Here is a 23,648-nt window from a genome sequence, read left to right on the forward strand (position 1 = left end):
ATGACAACAGATATCAGCCATATTGTACCATCAGCCACCAAGGAGGGGGAGCGAGGATGCTACAGTACAGTGCCGCAGCATCGCGTCTACCAGCAGCATTCAGTACACATAGGGTGACATTTAAAAGAGTCAAGAGACGATTTTTTTCCCTTTTCCTTCTGCGGGCGGAGGGTGGGGGTACATTGACGAGCTATGCCCTGAACCACCGCAGACAATGTGTTTGACCGTACAGGTATTGGGAGCTCAGCCAAGAATGCAAATGCTTTTCGGAGACTGCAGGAACTGTGGGATAGCTTGCGTCCTCAGTCACCCCTCCCTCCCTCCATGAGCGTCCATTTGATTCTTTGGCTTTCCGTTAAAATTGTCACGCAGCAGCGTGCTGAGTCTCTGCTATGGCGTCTGTCTGGAGATTTTTTTAAAATACTTTGGACTTTTGTCTTTTGTAACGGAGCTCTGATAGAACAGATTTGCCTGCCCATACAGCGATCACATCCGTACGGTCATGCTGGAGCTCTTTTTGGATTTTGATTTCGGACTGCATCGCCAGTCGTGCTGATCGGAGCTCCACGCTGGGCAAACAGGAAATATTCAAAAGTTCGCGGGGCTTTTCCTGTCTACCTGGCCAGTGCATCCGAGTTCAGATTGCTGTCCAGAGCGGTCAGTGGTGCACTGTGGGATACCGCCCGAAGGCCAATACCATCGACTTGCGGCCACACTAACCCTAATCCGATATGGCAATACCGATTTGAGCGCTACTCCTCTCGTTGGGGAGGAGTACAGAAACCGGTTTAAAGAGCCCTTTATATCGATATAAAGGGCCTCTTAGTGTGGACGGGTGTGGCGTTGAATCAGTTTAATGCTCCTAAAACCGGTTTAAACGCGTAGTGTAGACCAGGCCCCAGTCTCCACACTTCAGCAGTACCCTTCCACCTAGGTTTTGTCCTCGTTAAGCACCTTTCTCTGCTCACACTTGGTGTCTTACATGAGGGAGGGTCAAGGGACTGTTTTTAATTCCTAGAGGAGCCGTGTTAACCCTCCCCCATAGAGTAGAATACAATCTCTAGCCCACAACAATACATATAACATGTACCAATAACATTCATAAAGCTAATATAGTAATCCCCAGACATACTGCATGCAGTTGCCGTACTGAGGCCACAGGATCTCTCTCCACAAAGACAACAGTGAAGAGTTGCAGAAAACAAAGGGTGTCCAGCTGCTTGTGGGAGGTGGGGCTTTGGTGGATAAGGGAGAATGTACTATGAGCCACTGTGTCCTCATAGTTTATCCCAGGAATAAAAAACTGGCCCTTTGAGGTATTGGTTCTACACTGAACACAACTGAAGTTCTAGATCTCAAATCCAACCATTTCCAATTCAGTTTCCAAAATTTAGTTTTGGGGTTTGTCTTTTTTCATTCTAGCTACATTTTAGAAAAATTGCTATATGATTAGAAATATGGAGTCTTGAATAACTGAATACATTGTTTTATTTTAAATTACAACTGTGTATTAAAGAATTAAGCTGTTGTTTCACTGCTTGACCTCTGTATGGCGTTAGCATCTTGACCATTCCCCTGAGAGAGTTTTATTGACCATAAATTTTGCTCCTGGGTTAACTGCCATTTTTCAATAGTGTTTTCAGGAACCATATTTTCTGAGTACATTTTCATAATTTCTGCATCAGTTTTATGATCGTTTTAAATGCTAGTTTTAAAATGTCAAACATAATTCAATATTAAGTGCTAATTTAAAAAAGGCTTTTTAAACTGCTTTGTAAACCTATAATACAACCTACTAGCTCTCTGCATATGGGATGAATAATTCCTAACATTATATTCTGCATATTTTTTCATGTAGTATTTTGAGAGAGTACAATTAAGGATATCAAATAAGCTGATTAATAGTTCTTGACTCTGTGTTTTGATTTGATATGGAAGAGCTTTCTTTAAGACAGTACGCAGTTGTTCCGATTTGCCATCACTAGATTTATTTTGGATTTATTTTGCCTTGTGTTGCCCAAGCAAATGGATGTTGATCCAGAGAGTAAAATACAAAGGTTCCACATACAGTGGAAAGAAGATCAGCAGTCACAATATTTGCTTTCTTTTGCAAGCACTAGCACAGGGGTAGGCAACCTATGGCACGGGTGCTGAAGGCAGCACGCGAACTGATTTTCAGTGGCACTCACACTGCCTGGGTCCTGGCCACCGGTCCATGGGGCTCAGCATTTTAATTTAATTTTAAATGAAGCTTCTTAAACATTTTGAAACCTTATTTACTTTATATACAATAGTTTAGTTATATATTATAGACTTATAGAAAGAGACCTTCTAAAAAGGTTCAAATGTATTACTGGCACGCGAAACCTTCAATTAGAGTGAATAAATGAAGACTCTGCACACCACTTCTGAAAGATTGCCGACCCCTGCACTAGCAAAAGCAATGTTGGAGGTTGTAAGATGAGGGCAAGTCAACAATAAAGACTAGGCAGTTTATTCTTTTTTTTTTTAATATGTCCTTCCCCCACCAATAGAAATGGTAGAAAAAACATCTTACCATTACATTTTTTTAATAACCCTTGTTTTTATTACTCTGTTTTCTGGGGGAAAAAATTCATTTCCAGCTGATAAGCTATTTACCAAATTATTATTTCCTTCTGAATTTTTCCTTGTTGGTTCCTAGGTGTGTATCTGCTATCTTGTGCAGCAAGGAGCCTGGAATTCAATCTGCTGGAATAAGACAATGGCCTCTACGTCCAGTTGAAATAAAGGGGTGAGCAGCTTCCTTGCAGCTGGTACCATGTTAACTCCTCCTTTAACAGGCAGTGTGCAGATGGAGGCATATTTCATTGTATTTTGCTCGCTAGCCTGCCTTGGGCAGGAGAAATACCTTTTTTTTTTTTTAATTTTGCTGTGTATGAACACAAAAACATGGATGGTTGTATAGAAAGTATTGGTACTACTACCGGTACTGCTACTAGTCATACTGGATCAGGTCAGTGGTCCACATCTATCTGTCTGTTTAACTGTGGCCAGTACTAAATGCTTCAGAGGAAGGTGTAGTTTAATAAACAAAAAGTCCTATCAGGAATAATTATGCACTAATAATTCCATAGGAGAAGTTTCTTCATGACCCCAGACAACTAATGCTTGGTTTATACCCTGAAGAATGAGGTTTTATATCTCTTATAACTATCTGCCGTATTTAGTCTTACTGCAGATGACATTGTTTATATCTGTTTCTTTATTGAATCCTACAAAGCTCTCTTTTAGCCATATCTTGCACCAATGAATCCCACAAGGTAGTTATGCCTTGAGTTAATATCATTGGGTATCCACTTTCGTAGTTGATTATGAGAGTAAATAGGAGCACATTATTGACCTGTATACCATTAAGCATTTTATATACCCGATTCAGCTCACCTGTTGATCTCCTGTCTAAACTACATAGATGGTCTTGTTCATACAAGGAACTCTTTCCATGCCTCTAATCATCATTGTTGCTCTTCTGTGAACCTTCTCTATTTCTGCTCTATCCTTTTTTTAATTGAATTATATTTTTGCTGTCTAGAATTGATTGCAGTATTACAAATGAGGATGTACAGCCAATTTATATAAAGATACTATATTATGTTTTTTCTTATATTATCCCTTTCTTAATAAAACCTAACAATTTGTTTTTACCACCACTACATAATGAACAGATATGTTTCTTTAGTTATACACAATGAAGACTCAGTCTTTCCTCATAGACATAGAATCATAGACTTTAAGGTCAGAAGGGACCATTATGATCATCTAGTCTGACCTCCTGCACAACGCAGGTCACAGAATCTCACCCACCCACTCCTGTAATAAACCCTAACCTCTGTCTGAGCTATTGAAGTCCTCAAATCATGGTTTAAAGACTTCAAGGTGCAGAGAATTCTCCAGCAAGTGACCTGTGTCCCATGCTGTAGAGGAAGGTGAAAAACCTCCAGGGCCTCTGCCAATCTGCCCTGGAGGAAAATTCCTTCCTGACCCCAAATATGGTGATCAGCTAAACCTTGAGCATGTTGGCAAGACTCACCAGCCAGACACCCAGGGAAGAATTCTCTGTAGTAACTCAGATTCCACCCCATCTAACTTCCCGTCACAGGCCATTGGGCATATTTACCGCTAATAGTCAAAAGATCAATTAATTGCCAAAATTAGAATATCCCATCATACCATCCCTTCCATAAACTTATCAAGCTTAGTCTTGAAGCCAGATATGTCTTTTGCCCCCACTGCTCCCCTTGGAAGGCTGTTCCAGAATTTCACTCCTCTGGTTAGAAACCTTGTTCTAATTTCAAGTCTAAACTTCCTAGTGTCCAGTTTATATCCATTTGTTCTTGTGTCCACATTGGTACTGATCTTAAATAATTCCTCTCCTTCCCTAGTATTTATCCCTCTGATATATTTATAGAGAGCAATCATATCTCCCCTCAGCCTTCTTTTGTTTAGGCTAAACAAGCCACGTTTTTGAGTATCTTTTCATAAGACATATTTTCCATTCCTCGGATCATCCTAGTCGCCCTTCTTTGTACCTGTTCCAGTTTGAATTTATCCTTCTTAAACATGGGAGACCAGAACTGCAAACAGTATTCTAGATGAGGTCTCACCAGTGCCTTGTATAATGGTGGCTTCAGTTAAATTTAGAGCCAATCAGTGTGCATGATTAGCTCAAATTGTTCTTTTCAGTTTGCATTACCTCAGAGTTGTCTTTGCTGAACTTTTATCTGTCATTGTCTTGTCCAGTATCCTCCTCATCCACCGAAATCCACAGAAGGAGGCTATGGGGAGGACAGCTCTGATAGGATTCCTTTTAGAGGTCCTCCTCAAATGTTCCATTTAGAGGAGATGATGTTGGAGCCCTTCTCAGTGGAATGGGCTACGGATCTGCTTCCAAATACCAAATCTCTCTTCCTCCTCCCCTTCCACGTAGGCGGGGGAGATGCAAATGTGGGGCGTCCTCTCTGTGTCAGAATCAGGCATGATGGGGTCATCCAGGCTGTTGTTAGGACCTTGTTAAGTTCCTCATGTTCTTCTGTAGTGTTGACTAGTTTACATAACTTATCTGCAGATTTTGCCACCATACTGTTCGCACTCATTTTCAGGTCCTTTAATAGTGATATGAAATTACATTAGTCTGAAAAAGATTCCTTTGGACAGACTCCCTATTAACCTCTTTACACATTGAAAATTAATGATTTATTCCTATTTTCTGTTTTCTCTGTCTTGACTAGTTTCTTACTAAAAACAGAACATCATCTCTCATTCTGTGACTACATAGTTTCCATGTGAAACAGCCTTCTGTGAGGGACTTAATATGAACTTTCAAAAGGATTTTACCAAATTATATCTTCTGGTTCTCCTTTATCCATTTAATTCGACTTATTCAAATAATTATAGGAGATCAGAGAGGCACAATGTAAATTTATAGAGCCATGTTGATTTGTCTCTCTATCACCATCAGATATGAAATGCGAGTAGCCTATAACAGTGGGGCAAATGTACAGTTCTTCTCCTCACTGCATTTACAAGTGAAGACATCTACATGGTTTCCCCAAGCATAAACTATCAGATAAAACAGAAAGAGACATACCTGAAGATATGATGAAACTCTGAGAAAGCTGCTACTTTAGAATGTGGCCCTTCAGAATCATACAAATTTTACTGAAACCTCCACTTTAACTGGTAAGATGAACATTGGTCATTACAAGACTGCTTAGTCCTCACAATCATGTGTCTCAGTACAGTAACAAAATATTCACTTATAGTGCGGAACCGCGCATGGATCCCAAATTTAATTACCTTCATTGGAATCCATGGTAACACGGTCCCTGCTATAACATGGTCCCCACATTAACGTGGAACCACGCATGGATCCAAAACTCTGCGTTCTAGCGAGGGTCCGGTGTACAAGTTTGATTAGTAAGTGCATTTATTCCGTCTATTCCCACCTTCCCCTTTTTTATAACTTCTGTAGTGGAGAAGTCTGTAACATTTTGCCATTCCAAAAAAAGATACTGAATCTATAATTTTATGGAGATGGAGTAGCAGTTAACTGATACCCTTCAAGGTAAATATTCTCCTCTAGTAAATATATGGGACAGTGGAATTTAAATAGTAAACCCAAGACACATGTAGCAAGAACTTTGAAATGTTCCTCATTCTTTCCATTCCATAATAAAATAGTGGAATGACACTAACCTAGTAGTCATTACTTAATACATTTGGGTTAGAAAATAGAAACCTCCAAGTATCTAAGGATTTGAAAAAACATGTTGATCTAATTCCCAAGAAAATAAATGAAAATTTGGCTTATGAAACCCTTTATTTAAATACTTTATAATTTCATTATCCTTTATTTTATTTTTGATATTTATAAAGTAGTATAAAATGTGAACCTTTTATTAGTCCTTGTTACATTAATGAGTGGTGCCTCACAATATTTAGCACCACATTTAAGAAATTAAATAGCAAAAATCTATATTAAAATAAAGTTGTTTCTTAGTGCTATAAAAGTTTTCTGGAACATAAATACTCTCACCATCCTGAAGAGATTAGTCTTAGTCTTAGTAAGATCAGATAAGCACAAGGCATAGGAAAGCTGGATTTATTTTAAGGAGGGCAGAGAGGGAATGTCTCTGAGGAAGCCAAGGTGGTTGTTCCAGGAGTAGTTGGTGACAGTCTAGAAGGCAGAGATCTAAGAATGGAAGAAGGATTCGAAGGAAGGAGGAAGGCAAGTGTTCAGTGGGAGGAGGAAGAAAGCATGGGAAATTGAGGGTAGAAGAAATAATGAGAGCAAAGATGTAAGTGGAAGACAGATTATGTAAACCTTTCTAGGTGATGAAAAGGAGCGTTAATTTTATACAACAAGAGACTGGAAGGATGGAAGAATTAATAGGCTGCAGGTTTAAAACAAACAAAAGGAACTACTACTTCACACAATGCAAAGTCAACCAGTGGAACTCATTGCCAGGGTGATATTGTGAAGGCTAAAACTAAAACTGGGTTCAAAAGAGAATTAGATAAGTTAATGGAGGACAGGTCTGTCAATGGCTATTAACCAATATTATCAGGGATGCAATCCCATGCTCTGGATCTCGTCAGCCTCTAATTGCCAGAAACTGTGAGTGGATGACAGGGGATGGATCACTTGATATAAATATAGTCTGTTCATTCCCTCTGAAGCATCTGGCATTGGCTACTATTGGAAGACAGGATACTGGGCTAAATGGACCATTGGTCTGACCCAGTATGATCATTCTTACGTTCTTAAGAATAAAATGTGGTATTCAAATGGTATGTAAGAAAACTAACATTAGTAGCATATTGGAATGGTAAAAAATAATTGAAAGTTATAAGAATCAAGATAAGAGGATGACTGGGTGTAGACATGTTTTGAGCAGTGATCATAATGAGAAAAGGACAGATATGGAAATATTAAAGGAAGAAACAACTGGAATTACAGGAAGTGGATACATGAAGAGGAGGAGAGAGAATATAGATTTTGGAAGTATTGTAAAGTTTTCAGAGAAGGGAGAGGTTTTAGTAGAAAATCTTAAACCTGTTTTAATATGTCTTAAATTTGAAATGGCAGTTAAACATGCAAGAATAGATTCTTCTTTGAGTAGTGTCCCTATGGGTGCTTCACCTTAGGTGTATATGTGTCCCTGTACCTAGGATCTGAGATTTTCAGTAGCAGTGCCTGTTGGACTGCACATGAGCTCCTTCTCCTCTGTCTCACATTGTGAGTGGCAGCTATATAGCGCTGTTTAGACCAACCACCATCAGTTCCTTTGCAATCGCCCTTGGCCAGAAATGGAGTCCTTGCAGAGCCCTTTCTAGGCAAGTGCCTTTAGTGCCCTTTATAATTTTTTTTTTTAAATTTAGCTCGTTAATAGTTGCTTCCATTTTCTTTCCCTTTATCTCCTTGTTTAAAAAAAATATTTTTTTCTTCCTCGTTACCCTTTAGGTCAGATTGGTGTTTCCCTAAATTCTTCCCTTCACAGGAGTTATCCCTACATGGGGTTATGCCAGGATACCCCAGGTTCAAAAGGTGCCTCTCCTGCTGGGAGGCCATCTCCATGAGCAATGGGCACTCCCGGTGCATTTGTTGCTTGGGAGAAGTGCAAGCTCAAAACTCGGGCCTGAAAAGCCCGTGAATTGAATCTGAAACTTTTTATGATGGAGAGTTTGCTGCGGCCAACCTCAGACCCCAGCCCTGGCATTTCTCCAGAGTAGCGATCACCGACATCTGCCGCCTCACACTCTCCACTATCCATGAAGAGAAAGGCAGCAGACTCTCACAAAGAGAGTAAGAAAAGGGCCACAAGTTTGCCTACCAAAGAACTATCCCAGAGAGTTCCCTGACAAGGTTGGGAGCCTCCACTCCATCAGGTACTAAGCACAGTACCTTTGATTCCCCTGAGATCTCCAGTACCAACACTGCCAATAAGTCCAAGAACCCCAAGAAGGCTGGACTAGACAAGACTGCACTATCAGGTGACAGAGGCAAAGACAGCACAGAGTACACCACCTAAACACACAGTACCAAGCACTTTGGCACTGACAAGAACTTTGCCACCACCTATCTCACAATCGACAGAGCGCATAGTCATCTTGGCACTGTCAGCGCCAACAGTATTGGCATTGATGCACGTGTCTCCGATGGTACCAATGTTGATGCTGGTGCTGCAGGAATTTAGATTCCCAAAAGACCTGGTCATCTCTGAGACTCTGGAATCACCCCTGCTTCGCATTGAGCTCCCAGCGGTACACACCTGTCCCTCCAGAGTGCAACCAGTACCACATTGTTCACTATCACCATCTGGGACGGCTTGCTCCTTCTCAAGTGAAGATGATGAAGTTCTGTATTCTACACAGTGTGAACCGCACACACATACTAGATACCAGGAGACCAGATGTGATTCAGGGCCTTGGTATGGGCACCCCATAGATGCCCCCCCATGCCTGTGCCCATGCAATGGCCTTGCTCTGGGATTCATGGGTTGCTTTTACACAACAGTTTCCCAGAGGGAGAGTACTCAAAGGGAAAGACCTAGACACTCCTTATCCTCCTCAGTATCCAGATCTCAGCCTGAAGGACAATCTTTTGAGGAGCAGGAGAGAATAGAGGAAACTACACCTCCGACCAACATCTTGTTATCTTCACCAGACAAGACAATTATGCCACACTCTCTCTCTCCCCCCACACCCCCAACATCAGTAGATGGCTTCAAACAATTTCAAGAGCTATTCCAAAAAATTGCAGACTCTCCAGATCCCATTGGAGGAAGTGAATCACAGCACAAGTTGCTGGACATACTGCGAACCTCCACATCTGCCAAGATAGCGCTTCCTATCAATGAAGCCCTTTTAGACCCAGCCAAGATTGTCTGGCAGATTCCAGCCACGATACCCCCCACACGTAAGAGGGCCAATAAAAAGTATTTATGTCCCCTTCAAGGATGTGGATTTCTTATTCATGCATCCCACACCAAATTATCTGATGGTCAGTGGAGTGAATGAAAGGGGGAAGCAACATCACTCCAAGATGACCCCCTACCAGTGGCAGATTATTGCACAGGCCCATGCCCAGGGGCCCCAACCAATTTGGGCACCCCCACAGGAGCTCCAGAACTCTGGCCCCGACCCATGCTCCTCCTCTTCCCTTGGGGCCCTGCCGCACTGCTTCTCTTCTTCCCCTTTAGGCCATGCCCGCAGGTCAGGCCAGAAGCCGGAGCCCGGCTGTAGTAGAATGAGCATATTTCTCCTCCCACCCCCATCTCCCTCCAGCAGAGCTAGCCCGAGCCCTGCCCCCCTTCCCCAAGTCCATTTTTGGCAAAACTGGGCATTTGTCCTGTTTGCTCTTGCCAAGTGATCATCAGTTGGCAAGAGCAAATGGGGCAAATGCCCAGTTTTCCCAAAAAAGTCAGGATGTCTGAGACAGGGCTTAAAAAGGGGACTGTCCCGGCTAAAATGGGATGTATGGTCACCCGAGGCTATAGTAAGAGCTGCCTGGGCAGCTATGGGGAGCCCTGGACCCTCCACTTAGGGTGACCAGATGTCCCAATTTTATAGGGACAGTCCCGATTTTTGGGGGACTTTTTCTTATATAGGTACCTATTACCCCCCACTTCCTGTCCTGATTTTTCACATCTGCTAGCTGGTCATCCTACCTCCACTTGCCCTGGGCAGGGGCCAGGGTGCCCAAGAGCAGCACCCGGCCCATGTCCCTGCTCCCCCTCCCCTGGGGCATGATGCCCAGGGCAGGTGGAGGGTCCAGGGCTTCCCACAGCTGCCTGGGCTCCCTGAGCAGCTCTTACCATGACCCAGCTTCTGGCCAGGCCAGGAGGAGGGACCATGGGGGGGGAAAAGAGAGGAGTAGGATGCAGGGCCTCATTGCAGGGAAGGTGGGTGGGGGAAAATGTTCTTTGTGCTCAGGGCCTCAATATATCTTAATCCACCTCTGCCCGCTACGATAAGGACTGGAAGAGACTGGATCTCTTTGAACAAAAGACATACTCATCAGCAACTCTATAATTCAGAATTGCTGATTGTGAGGCACTTATGTCAAATTATAGTCATACAAATTACTTGAAGTTAGGGATGTAATCAATAAAATCATGTGAGGACAAAAAAGAAGAATTCTAGGCAATCATCACAGAGGGTCAGCTGCTGGCAGGGATGGCACTGCAAGTGTCTTTGGATGCTGCTGACACAGCTGCCCAATCAATAGCAACATCAGTGGTCATGAGACTGGCTTCACTTGTCAGGGTTCACAAGGGAAGTGCAGGCTACAGCAGAGAATCTTCCATTTGAAGGCTCTAACTTATTCGCTGAGCGCACTGATTAAGCCCTTTATTCCCTAAAGGATTCAAGATCAACACTGAGATCACTCAGCATTTATAGACCAGCACAGAGGAGAAGACCAGGTAGATGCCACCCTACCCCTCGATCAGGATCCCTGACCTCTCTGCCACCTCACTGTCAGGGACCACTTAAATGGAGACCGCCTCCAACATAATCTGCTATGTCTTACCCACCTAGCTAAAAACAAGTTTTTAGAATTTAGTTGAGGCCCTGAGATGCCTCTTCCTGATCCATGTGCTGCAACTATCAACCAGTGTCCATCAGTTTGGCGACCAGTTGTTCTTCGAGTGCTTGCTCATGTCTATTCCACAGTAGGTGTGCGTGCTTGCTACGTGCACTGGTGCTGGAAGTTTTTCCCTCAGCAGAACCTGTAGGGGGAGCACTGTTGCGACCCCTGGAGTGGCGCCGTGATAGCGCACTATAAGGGGAGCCGTGCGCTCCCACTACCCTCAGTTCCTTCTTGCCACCAGTGATGATGCATCGGAACTACTCACTCCAGCTTTGCTGCAGTTCATCCCAGACCCAAGGTTTGTGGTCGACCGGATTGCTGTCCCTTCACATAAACATCAGGGAACTCAGGGCGATATGCTTAGCCTGTGTGGCATTCAGCTCATAGCTACGCGGCAAGGTGGTCAGAGTATTCACGGACAACACTGCCACGGGGCGAGGTCCTCGGCCTTCTGCCAGGAAGCCCTCAGCCTCTGGGAGTTCTGTATAGCCCACAACATCTCCCTGAAGGCTTTCCACCTGCCAGGTGTCAACAACACGCAGGCCGATTTGCTTGAGCAAGGTTTTCTTCTCCCAACACGAGTGGTTGCTCCACCCAGAAGTCACTCATCAGCTCTTCCAAGCGTGGGGCACTCCCCAAGTAGACTTGTTTGTGACCCGACAGAACCGCCGTTGCCACAGGTTCTTCTTCGAGTGATTGCTCCAATGCATTCCAGTTAGGTGTGCGCGCCGTGCGTGCACAGCATCTCGGAACTTTTTTCCCTAGCAACCCCGGCGGGCCGGCTGGGCGCCCCCTGGAGTGGCGCCGCTATTGCGCTAAATATATACCCCAGCCGGCCCGTCCGCTCCTCAGTTCCTTCTTACCGCCCGTGACGGCCAGTTGGAACTGTGGAGTGCTCTTCGTTCTCCACGATCCCTAGCGTTTACATCTCTTGTATATAGTTAGTTTTTGTAGTTAGTTTTACAGTTTAGATAGTTGGTTAGTATAGATAAGGTGAAAAAGGGGGGGTTTTCCCCTTTTTACCTCACCCGGTGCGGGCTCATGCCCCAGGCACCGGGCTTTAAGCCCTGCGCGGCGTGCCAGAAGCCTATGCCCATCGGAGACCCGCACGACGCCTGTCTCCGTTGCCTGGGAGAAGGGCATAGAACGGACAAGTGTTCGATCTGCCTGACTTTTAAACCGCGGACCCGAAAAGAGCGGGACATCCGTCTAAAGCAGATCTTAATGGAAGCGTCGCTTCGACCACCGGCACCGTCCGCGCCAGCACCGCGAACTGCCTCGGTGCAGAGTGCACCGGCGGCACCGAGCCGCTCCACCTCCGTGGCGCCGCCAATACAGAAGGCGGCTGCGAAGTCGCGGCACCGCTTGCTTTCGCCGAGGAAGAAGCAGAGACAGTCGAAAGCAGTAGGGCAGGCCAGCTCTGAGGACTCTGCAAGAGCGGTTGCGCAGCCGGCTGCACCTGCGGTGCCAGTGCACAAGCCGTGCACCGGACCCTTGACTCCGGCGCCGCAAGGCCCGTCGAGTCCGGCACCGCCACGCTCCCCGGTACCGTCCGCGGTTGAGCCCCAGCTACCATCAACGCCGGAGACATTCGCCTCCGCAAGAGACCTGACCCAGCTGATAGAGGCGCCAGGCCTCCGGCCCCCGGCACCGCCGGTGCGGGCTGTCGTGTCGGCGGGGAAGCCGGCCAGAATGACCCGGCCACCGTCCCTGGACAGGCAGCATGGACGTCGCTCCCGGTCCCGGTTTCGTTCCCGGTCCCGCGGCAGGTCTCCATCCAGGCGCTCGCGATCTCGGCACCGCTCACCTTCGCGGTACCGGTCGCCATCAAAACGCCGGTCGCAGTCCCGGTACCGCTCGTCATCGCGGTACCGGTCGTGCTCCCGACGCCGCACGAGATCCAGGTCGCCATCGCGTCGGCGCCATCAGAGATCGCCGTCCCGGCACCGCTCCCGGCACCGCGACTCGCGCGGACGTTCATGGCACCGTCGATCTCAATCCCGGTCGAGCTCCCGGCACCGGTCGAGCTCCCGGCACCGGTCGAGCTCCCGGCACCGGTCGAGCTCCCGGCACCGGTTGGGCTCCCGGCACCGGTCGAGCTCCCGGCACCGTGGCGGACGTTACTCCAGGTCTCCTTCCCGGTACCGGCCGGAGCAACCTCGCACTTCTCTGCCTCCCGGGGACGGACTGCCCCATTCGGCAGCGCACTCTGCGAGTGCTTCGGCACCGCCCTGGCCTTCTCGACCCGAGTCGGTCGCTTCGGGCACGCATGGATACGGACTCCTGCCACCCACCCCACGAGACCATCCTCAAGGGGCACAACCGTGGGGCTTTTGGGTTCCATGGGCCCAGTACGAGGCCCAGGGGGTGCCTTTTCCACCAAGGCCCCCCACGGCGGAGCGCAGAGCCCCAGAGGCGACGATTTCCAGACCGGCCCCCTCGCCACAGGCGGCGGATGCTGTGGCATCGGAATCCCAGGACCAGGCGCAGCCCGCACCCTCAGACAGGCAGGTGGCGAACCCCTCTGACGAACCGGTCGTCCAGGGGTTGTCCTCCTCGTCCTCGCCTGATGAGGCGGTGGCCGGTGCAGCAACTAAGGAGCCTCCGCCAATTGACGTAAGAGCTCACCAAGACCTCCTTCGTCGTGTGGCGACGGCAATGGCCTTGCCCATAGAGGAGGTACACGAGGACGAGGACCCTATCACCAATGTGGTCGAGGCCGACACGCCAGTGAGAGTTGCACTTCCGTTTGTACGGACGGTGCAGAAGAACGCCAACACTATCTGGCAGACACCAGCATCCGTGCCCCCTACAGCCCGTGGGGTTGAGCGAAAGTACTCTGTCCCTCCCACGGGCTATGAATACTTGTATATGCATCCGACCCCGGACTCCCTGGTAGTCCAGTCGGTTACTGACAGGGAGCGGCACGGTCAACCGGCTTCAGCGCCCAAGTCGAAGGACGCGAAGCGTATGGACCTGCTAGGCCGAAAGGTCTATTCTGCAGGAGGCCTGCAAATGAGGATTGCCAACCAGATGGTCCTCCTCGCCAGGTACGTCTTTGACATCCTGACGTCCCTGGCGAAGTTTACCGAGCTCCTGCCGTCAGCCTCCCGACAGGAGTTCGCGGCCATGCTGGAGGAGGGACGAAGATCGTCCAGATCCTCTATTTCAGCCGCCCTCGACGCTGCAGACTCGGGGGCGAGGACCTTGGCTTCCGGGGTCACGATGCGGCGTATCGCCTGGCTGCAGTCTTCCACCCTGCCGCCGGAGGTCCAATATACGTTGCAGGACCTTCCCTTTGACACTAAAGGGCTGTTCTCTGAGAAGACGGATTCTAGGATCCAAACTTTAAAGGATGGCCGTATCGCGATACGCACGTTAGGCATGCATACGCCGGCGACGCAGCGTAGGCCTTTCAGACGGCAGCCCTCCCGACCGGCCTACCAGTCCCGGTATCGGTCTTACAACAGCCGACGTCCGGCCCAAAATCGCCGTCGACCGTCCGGCAACCGCCGCAACCAGGGCCAGGCCGCTTCAAAGGCCCCTCAGGGGGCCAAACAGGCCTTTTGATGGGACGCTCGAGGACGGCCCATCACTCTCCCTACCGGATCCTTCCCCTCTGTTTCACAACCGCCTTTCCCATTTCTTTTCGGCGTGGTCCCAGTTAACATCGGACAACTGGGTGCTCCAGACAGTCCAGTCGGGATACCGCCTGCAATTTATTTCGCCCCCGCCTTCCCACCCACCCTCCCTGTCCCTCTTCAGGGACCCCTCTCACGAGCAAGTCCTCTTACAGGAGGTCCAGACTCTGTTGAGCGTGGGTGCCATAGAGGCAGTGCCTCAGGACAGAAGGGGCAGGGGATTCTACTCCCGTTATTTTCTCATCCCCAAGGCGAAAGGCGGGCTACGTCCTATTCTGGACCTTCGCGAGCTGAACAAGTACCTGCTCAAGCCCAAGTTTCGCATGGTCACTCTGGGGACCATCATTCCCTCTCTGGATCCGGGAGACTGGTTTGCCGCCCTCGACATGAAGGACGCCTACTTCCATGTCGCGATCTATCCTCCCCATCGTCGTTACCTTCGGTTTGTGCTCAGCGACACCCACTACCAGTTCACGGTGTTGCCGTTCGGACTGTCCACCGCCCCGAGGGTGTTTACCAAATGCATGGCGGTGGTCGCCGCAGCCCTCCGACGTCGTCAGATGCACGTTTATCCGTATCTCGACGACTGGCTGGTTCGAGGTCAGTCCCGGCAACTTGTGATGGACAACATGGCAGAGATCCTGTCTCTCTTTCATCACCCAGGATTTCGGCAGACTCCACCATCCGAACCTGCAGTCCCTCCATCTTACAGCTTGGTACCTGAGTGGCTGACCCACACGGAGAGGGGCTGTTCTGCAGCGGTTCAACAGGTCCTGCTCGAGAGCAGAAAGCCTTCCACTCGCTCCACTTACCTGGCGAAGTGGAAGAGGTTTGCACTCTGGTGTGATCACCGAGGTCTTAATCCCTTCCTGGTACCTATCATTCTGGACTACCTCTGGAACCTTAAGGAGCAAGGTCTGGCGGTCTCCTCCTTGAGAGTCCATCTGGCAGCGGTATCCGCATTTCGTCCCTCCGTGGAAGGTCGGTCCATCTTCTCGAACCAGATGGTTTCCCGTTTCCTCAAGGGCTTGGACCGCTTGTACCCGCCGGTGCGGCGCCCTGCCCCGACCTGGGACTTGAACCTCGTGTTGACCAAGCTGATAGGTCCTCCGTTTGAGCCCTTGGCCACGTGCTCCCTGCTCTACCTCTCGTGGAAAACGGCCTTCCTCGTGGCCATTACTTCAGCGAGGCGAGTTTCAGAGCTCCGCGCTTTAACGGTGGATCCGCCGTACACGGTCTTCCATATGGACAAGGTGCAGCTGCGCCCTCATCCGGCCTTTCTCCCGAAGGTAGTGTCTGCATTCCATCTCAATCAGGAGATCTTCCTCCCGGTATTCTTCCCGAAGCCGCATGCCTCGCCTCGGGAACAGCAGCTACATACGCTCGACGTCCGTAGGGCGCTCGCCTTCTACATTGAGCGGACTAAGCCTTTCCGGCGTTCGCCCCAGCTGTTCGTCGCGGTAGCTGACCGCATGAAGGGAGACGCGATATCCTCCCAGCGGATTTCCTCCTGGGTCACTGCGTGTATCCGGACCTGCTACGAGCTGGCTCGTGTACCACCAGGCCGTGTCACTGCACACTCGACGAGGGCACACGCCTCATCTCTGGCCTTCCTGGCCAACGTCCCAATCCAGGACATCTGTCGAGCGGCCACCTGGTCTTCGGTGCACACCTTCGCCTCCCACTACGCGTTGGTGCAGCAGTCTCGAGACGACGCAGCCTTCGGCTCTGCGGTATTACACTCCGCCACGTCTCACTCCGACCCCACCGCCTAGGTAAGGCTTGGGAATCACCTAACTGGAATGCATTGGAGCAATCACTCGAAGAAGAAAAGACGGTTACTCACCTGTAGTAACTGTTGTTCTTCGAGATGTGTTGCTCCAATCCATTCCAGACCCGCCCTCCTTCCCCACTGTCGGAGTAGCCGGCAAGAAGGAACTGAGGAGCGGACGGGCCGGCTGGGGTATATATTTAGCGCAATAGCGGCGCCACTCCAGGGGGCGCCCAGCCGGCCCGCCGGGGTTGCTAGGGAAAAAAGTTCCGAGATGCTGTGCACGCGCGGCGCGCACACCTAACTGGAATGGATTGGAGCAACACATCTCGAAGAACAACAGTTACTACAGGTGAGTAACCGTCTTTTCTGCGTCAGGGCGGGTGTGGGGAGGAACGCGATCTCGGACTCCTTCCTCCTGTCATGGTCGGGTCAACTCCTTTACGCTTTTCCCCTGTTTCCCTTCATTGCCAAGGTCCTGGAGAAAGTAAAAACGAACAAGGCATGCGTCCTTTTGATCACCTCAGCTTGGTCCCGGCATCATTGGTATGGGACCCTTCTAGGCTTACTCGTGGCCCTCCCCGGCTGTTGCCACTCCACCTGGACCTACTCTCCCAGGACCGGGGCTGCCTCCTCCACCCTAATCTGGCCAGCCTCCATCTGACAGCGTGGCTGATCAGTGGCTAGATGTGGAGGAGAGAATGTGTTCGGAGAAGATCAGGCGTGTCCTCCTCAAAAGTAGGAGGCCATCCATGCGCTGAGCCTACCTGGCAAAGTGGTACCGGTTCTCCAGGTGGGTGGGAGAGCGGGGTGTTTCCCCAATGACTGCCCCACTCCAACTTATCCTTGAGTACCTTCTTCACCTTAGGACTCAAGGCCTGGCCCCTTCCTCTGTCAGAGTGCACCTGGTGGCTATTTCAGTGTTCCATCCGCCGGGGCAGGGCTGCTCGGTTTTCTCCCATGCCATGACCGGGCGTTTCCTCAAGGGGCTGGACTGGTCCTTCCCTTATGTTAGAACCCTGTCCCTCAGTGAGACCTAAATTTGGTGCTATTCTGCCTTACGGGGCTCCCGTTCGAACCCCTGGCCACATGCTCGTTGTCTCACCTTTCCTGGAAGCTAGCCTTCCTCGTGGCCATCACGTCAGCCCGGCAGGTCTCGGAGCTCAGTGCCTTGACCTGTGACCCCCCCCCCCACACACACACACTGTCTTTCACAAAGACAAGGTTCAGCTCCATCCACACCCTGCATTCCTCCCTAAGGTGGTCTCTGTTTTTCACATGAGCCAGGACATCTTCCTACCCGTTCTCTGCCCTAAGCCGCATACGTCTAATGAGGAATGCCGCCTCCATACGCTCGACGTACACAGAGCTCTGGCCTTTTATCTGGAGTGGACTAAGTCGTTCCACAGGTCTTCGCAACTCTTTGTTGCTTTGGCCGAGCGCATGAGGGGCCAACCGATCTCCACCCAGAGGCTTTCCCGGTGGATTACATCGTGCATCCACACATGCTACGACCTAGCAGGGGTTCCCGCACCACCTATTGTAAGGGCTCACTCGACAAGGGCTCAGGCCTCGTCAGCTGCCTTTGTGGCCCATGTCCCTATCCAGGATATCTGTAAAGCCGCTACCTGGTCCTCAGTACACACGTTCACGTCGCACTATGCGATCGTCTCCCACACCAGGGATGACGCTGTTTTCGGTAGGGCTGTGCTTCAGCCAGGGAATCTGTGAACTCCTACTCACCTCCATCAGACACAGCTTGCAATCACCTACTGTGGAATACACATGAGCAAGCACTTGAAGAAGAAAGGACAGTTACCTGTTCTGTAATTGGCGTACTTCGAGATGTGTTGCTCATGTCTGTTCCACGTCCCGCCCTCCTTCCCCTCTGTCGGAGTTGGTCTGGCAAGAGGGAACTGAGGGTGCAGGGAGCGCACAGTTCTCCTTATAGTGCACTATAGTGGCGCCACTCCAGGGGTCGCAGCAGCGCTCCCCCTACAGGTACTGCTGAGGGAAAACTTCCGGCACCGGTGCACGTGGCGAGCAAGCACACCTACTGTGCAATAGACATGAGCAACACATCTCGAAGAATGCCAGTTACTGTCCTATCCCATTCTATACAGCATGGCAGACTATCACCTTGGACACGTGGGTCTTGAAAACTTATCCATGAAGGTTTCTTGGTTCCGTTTCTCTCCCTCCTACCTCCCATCCCCTCCATTTTCAGGGGCCTCTCTCATGAGCACCTTCTACAGGAGGGAATAAACCATCTGCTGCATTTGGGTGCGATACGACCCAATGCAGAGGGAAGGGATTTTATTCCAGCTACTTCTTAATCCCAAAAAAGAACAGGGGCTGGAGACCCATTCTAGACTTAAGAAAAGTCAACAAATTTGTCAAATTACAATTCAGGATGGTCACACTGTCAACAATAATTCCAGTACTGAACCAGGAGGACTGGTTCTTGGCCCCTGGCCTCCAAGATGTGTATTTCCATGTTACTACACATCCTTCCCACAGGAAATTCCTAAAATTCATCCTGGGGCCAGATCACTACCAGTACAAGGTACTACCTTTTGGCCTGTCTACAGCACCCAGAGTATTCTCCAAAGTCCTGGTGGTACACATCAGAAAGCACAGAATTATGATATTCCCATAATTGGATGATTGTCTAATCAAAGCCACCTCTCAAGACAACGCAGTCATGGCTACACAGATGATTGTGGACCTTTTCTCACAACTTGGTCTAGAAATAAGCGCTCAAAAAATCAACAGTGACACCAGTACAACACCTAGAATTCAAGGGGGCCTACCTCAACACACTGGAGGCCAAAGCCGCCTTACTAGCACACAGATTCACTACCCTAGCAAATTTGATTGCTACAGTACGAGCCAGTCAGAACCTGTTTTACAACTCCTAGGGCATGTGGCCATGACCACCTTTGTGGTGAAACATGCCAGACCACATATGCAATGTCTTAAAGTCTGGCTTCAGACAGTATATGCCTTGCACAGGCATAGTCTAAGCAAAACTCTCTCGATTCCAATTGAAGTCAAGAACTCCTTGTTCCTACATTCATCTATCAATGAAGATGGCCTTTCCTGTAGCCATCACACCTGCTTGTAGCATGGGGAAAATTGGGACCCTTCTGGCGTACCCGTCCTACAGGGTCTTCTTCAAAGATAATGTCACATTAAGACCCCCACCCAAGGTGCCATCTTCATTCCATCTGAACCAACCTATCCACCTTCCATCTTTCTTCTCTAAGCCACAAGGAAATAAACAAGAGGCCCTTTTCCACATGCTAGATGTTCGTACGGCATTGGCCTTCTATTGTAGCTTTCCTGAACAATGTACCAATACCAGAGATTTGTAGAGCAGCATCCTGGCTGTCAGTGCACTACGCAATTGAGCAGGATTTGGCATCAGAGGCTCTGTTAAGGCTGGCTGACTGTCCTATCATCAGTAACAAAGCCAAATCTGAAGCCCCAGCCTTCCAACCAGGGGGACTGCTCTACAGTCACCTAAGGTGGAGCATCTATAGGGACACTCCTCAAAGAAGAAGAGAAGGTTACTCACTCTGCAATAACTGAGGTTCTTTGAGATGTGTGTCCCTATGGGTTCTCCACTATCCACCCTCTGCCCCGTTGCTTTCGAGTTCAAACATGGACTCTGCAGTAGAGAAGAACTGATAGCGGTTGGACTGCACAGTGCTATATAGCCACCACTCATGTTGTGGGATGGGGTGCATATGTGGTCCAATGGGCACTGCTACCAAAAATCTCTCCTCCTAGGCGCAGGGACACAGACGCATCTAAGGTGGAGCACCCATAGGGGGACACATCTCAAAGAACCTCAGTTACTGCACGGCGTGAGTAACCTTCTCTTCTTCTTTGAGTAGTGTCCCTATAGATGCTCCACCTTAGGTGGACTGGAGAGCAGTGCCTCCTTCCGTATTTAGCTAGAAATATGAGGCCAGACTGAGTTGGAAGGTCACCAAAACGGCATTATGAGGTCACCAAAACGGCATTGTGGCTCAATTTTTCCATCTGTAAAATGGAGATACTTTCTTCTTCAAATGCTGTCCCTGTGGAGGCTCCACTTCAGGTGTCAGTGCATCCCGGCGCCTTTGATCAGACATTTTGAGGAGAAGTTTCCATTCGGGACTCATGTGTGCAGTAGTCATCTTGCAGCACCATTGGCGCCTCATCTAGTGCGCACACAACCTGACCCCCTCAGTTCCTTCTCCACCATCCTTGGCCTGAGACAGAGCTCCATGGCAGTGTCCCAGCATCTCTCACAAACCTAGAGAAACATAATTAGAAATAGTTTAGTTTTTTCCTAGTATAGTTAGTGTTTGGTTAGTCTTAGTCAGTTACGAAAAAAATCACTGCGACTGGCCTCTGATCCAGGGCAACTGACTCTTTCCACAGGGGCTCCCCAGCTATATCCACTTCAACTAAGGACAGCGCTCATTCCTCTAAAAGATCAAGGAAAAGAGCCACAACTTCACCACAGAGAGACGAATAAAAAGAAACTGTCTCCTACTAGGTCACTGTCTTTGGTGCCTACCACCCCACAGGTGAGCACTTTTGAGGCACAGTGCACCTCCAGCAATGTCTGCACTGGGACCTCTGCCTAGCCCCATCGGAAGGACAAGGAGTCAAGGCATGTATCTAAGACTGCCTTCTCCTCTAAAGCACCGACCATACTGTTAAGAGACACAGCACCGAGGCCCTCACCAGTGACTATGCCTCCACCACCAGGGCCGGCGACCCCATTGCAGTCACTACTCTTCAGCATCAATGGCTCGCCTGAGCATACAGCATCAGACCAAGCAGTCTCGCTCACCGCCCCACCATTCTCGAGTGATGATGAGATGAACAGGAAAAGCATGCCTTCTCTTCACACCGCTCTTCACCCACAGAACACAGACCACCCTGGGGACCTATTAAAGGTTCCCTATGGAGAAGACATGCAACCTTGGTATGGTCAACCATGGATGTGCCCACCTATGCCCTTTCCCATGCAATGGCCAGCCTGGGACCCATGGGCAGCATACAGGACTCATTACAACAAACCTTTAACCCCACCCAGAGGTAAAATAAGATCACCACCACCACTCAATGAAATATTCCCAGGTGACTCTCCATACTCTCAGGATATATCACCTGCAATGAAATGAAGATGTTACTGGACATACCAACGCAGCAGAGACACCTTGTTCCAGCATCAGCAGCAACGACATTACAAACCCAAAAGGCACAGGCTAAGACCACAGAGACGTAAAGCATCTCAAACCCAATCCTTGACATCACAATCGACATCAACCAGATTTTCAAAATTATTGCTTGGTTGAGGGTCTGAACGACCTCCCTCACCAGATGGCGCAACTATCAACCAGGCCTTTGGCCACAGCTTACATCCTCTTTACCATGTCTGGGTGTCAGAGATCCCTTTCACCTTAGATGGAAGGTGTTATAGAAGTCTAGTGTTGTAATATCTAGGTACAAAATACCTTTCTTGTTTTGATTTTTATCCCAATATTAATGAGTGTAAGTTTGTTTATGGCAATATAGCAATATACCTTTTTGTCATGAGAAATTTTATGTAAGAAAGATTGTTCTAATGGAAGAGTTTTATGAAGGACATTGTTAATATCTGACCCACCCACAGGGATGCTGGAACTAGGGGTGTTGGTGGTGTAGCAGCACCTTCTGGCTTGAAGTAGTAATAGCAGCCAAATACATGGTTTCTGCTTTCAGCACTCCCACTATAAACATTTGTTCCAGCATCTCTGCCCACCTATATCTATATAGATTAGATTAATGAGAATGCAATGCAGTATTAATAGTTCTTGTATCTTTAGTGCTTGCTTTGGGGTTGTGTGGGGTGAGTATAGGGAGAGTTGCATTTTAAATGGAGATGGGCCAAGAATACAAAATCAGGCCTAAATGACAGAATCTTATGATCTGCTCTTGTGAGGTTTTTGACTTGGAATGGTGTATCTTCTGCCAAGATCAGGTGTTCTTATGAGGCTTCTACTATCTTGGACTGAAATATTGTAAAAATGCCTGTTCCGGTGAGATTTTTGCTGTCTCTAGACCAGAACCAGAAAATAGCCTCCTCCTAATTTTTCATTAATACTGTAAACAAAGGTTTAAAGGATCTAGGACTATGAATCTAATCCTCTTTCTTCACAAAATTGAATGTCTTTCTAAAATTATGCTCTAGCTCAACCACAGAATAAAGACTTGATTTAGGAATTGCTGGGTGCTGTTCTATGGCCTGCATTATGCAGAAGATCAGATGATCATAATGGACCTTTCTGTCCTTAAAATCAGTGAAAATGTAGAGTAGTGCCCAGAGGCCCCAATCAGAATAGGAGCCCAATTAGGTTCCATATAAACACATACAAAGGCTTGTCCCAAAGAGCTAAGACTAAGGTTAAGATTTTGTCATGGTTATTTTTAGTAAAAGTCACTGGCAATGAATAAAAATTCACAGGAGCCCGTGACCTATCTGTGACTTTACTAAAAGTAACCAGGAGACAGGGCTGGGGGAGGGTGGGGTGGGTAAGGAAGAAGAATGACAGCTGGAGCTCCAATGGGGGGTACAGGCTGACAGCACCAGCCCCACTGCCATGGGTGGGGGGCACGCGCACAACCCCGACTCCAGCCCTGGCCGCAGCCGCGGTGCAGGGGCACACAGCCCCAGCTCCAGCCCTGGCAGCAGCCACGGTGCACGGCCCCAGCCAAAGCTATGGGGTAGGGGTACACAGCCCCAGCGGGCAGAGAGGAGTGGATAGCAATGGATGGCTCTGGCCATGGGAGGGTGGCAACGGCGCATGGCCCAGGTCCCAGCCTGGAAGGCGGGGGTTTGTGCATGATTACAGCTCAAGCCCCGGCCAAAGGGATAGAGGATACACAGCCCCAGCTGAAGGCACACAGTCCCGGCTCCAGCCTCAGCTATGGGGCAGGGCACACAGCCCTGGCCAAAGCCACAGTCCCAGCTTCAGTCCCTGACATCTGAAGCCGAAGAAGTCATGGAGGTCTGGTAAAGTCATGGAATCCGTGACTGTCATGACCTCTGTGACTAACTAGT

General features: G+C 48.9%; 1 protein-coding gene across 12 annotated transcripts in view; it reads left to right on the forward strand.

The window, feature by feature from the left end:
- PKNOX1 (PBX/knotted 1 homeobox 1) overlaps positions 1 to 23,648 on the forward strand; it is an 82,420-nt gene that overhangs the window by 15,985 nt on the left and 42,787 nt on the right. For 7 of the 12 annotated variants that reach the window (XM_045002575.1, XM_045002586.1, XM_045002585.1 and 4 more), the window contains exon 2: positions 2,684 to 2,773. The exons of 1 other annotated variant lie outside the window; for it this stretch is intronic. The gene's annotated coding sequence lies outside the window, so the exon portion shown is untranslated. Of the gene's footprint in view, positions 1 to 2,683; positions 2,774 to 7,710; positions 7,876 to 20,992; positions 21,127 to 21,799; positions 22,100 to 23,648 lie in introns of those variants that run through there. 4 more of the 12 variants (XM_045002580.1, XM_045002582.1, XM_045002579.1 and 1 more) reach the window with 4 other exon arrangements.

Source organism: Mauremys mutica, chromosome 1 (assembly GCF_020497125.1).
Source record: "Mauremys mutica isolate MM-2020 ecotype Southern chromosome 1, ASM2049712v1, whole genome shotgun sequence".
Classification (NCBI taxonomy): domain Eukaryota; kingdom Metazoa; phylum Chordata; order Testudines; family Geoemydidae; genus Mauremys; species Mauremys mutica.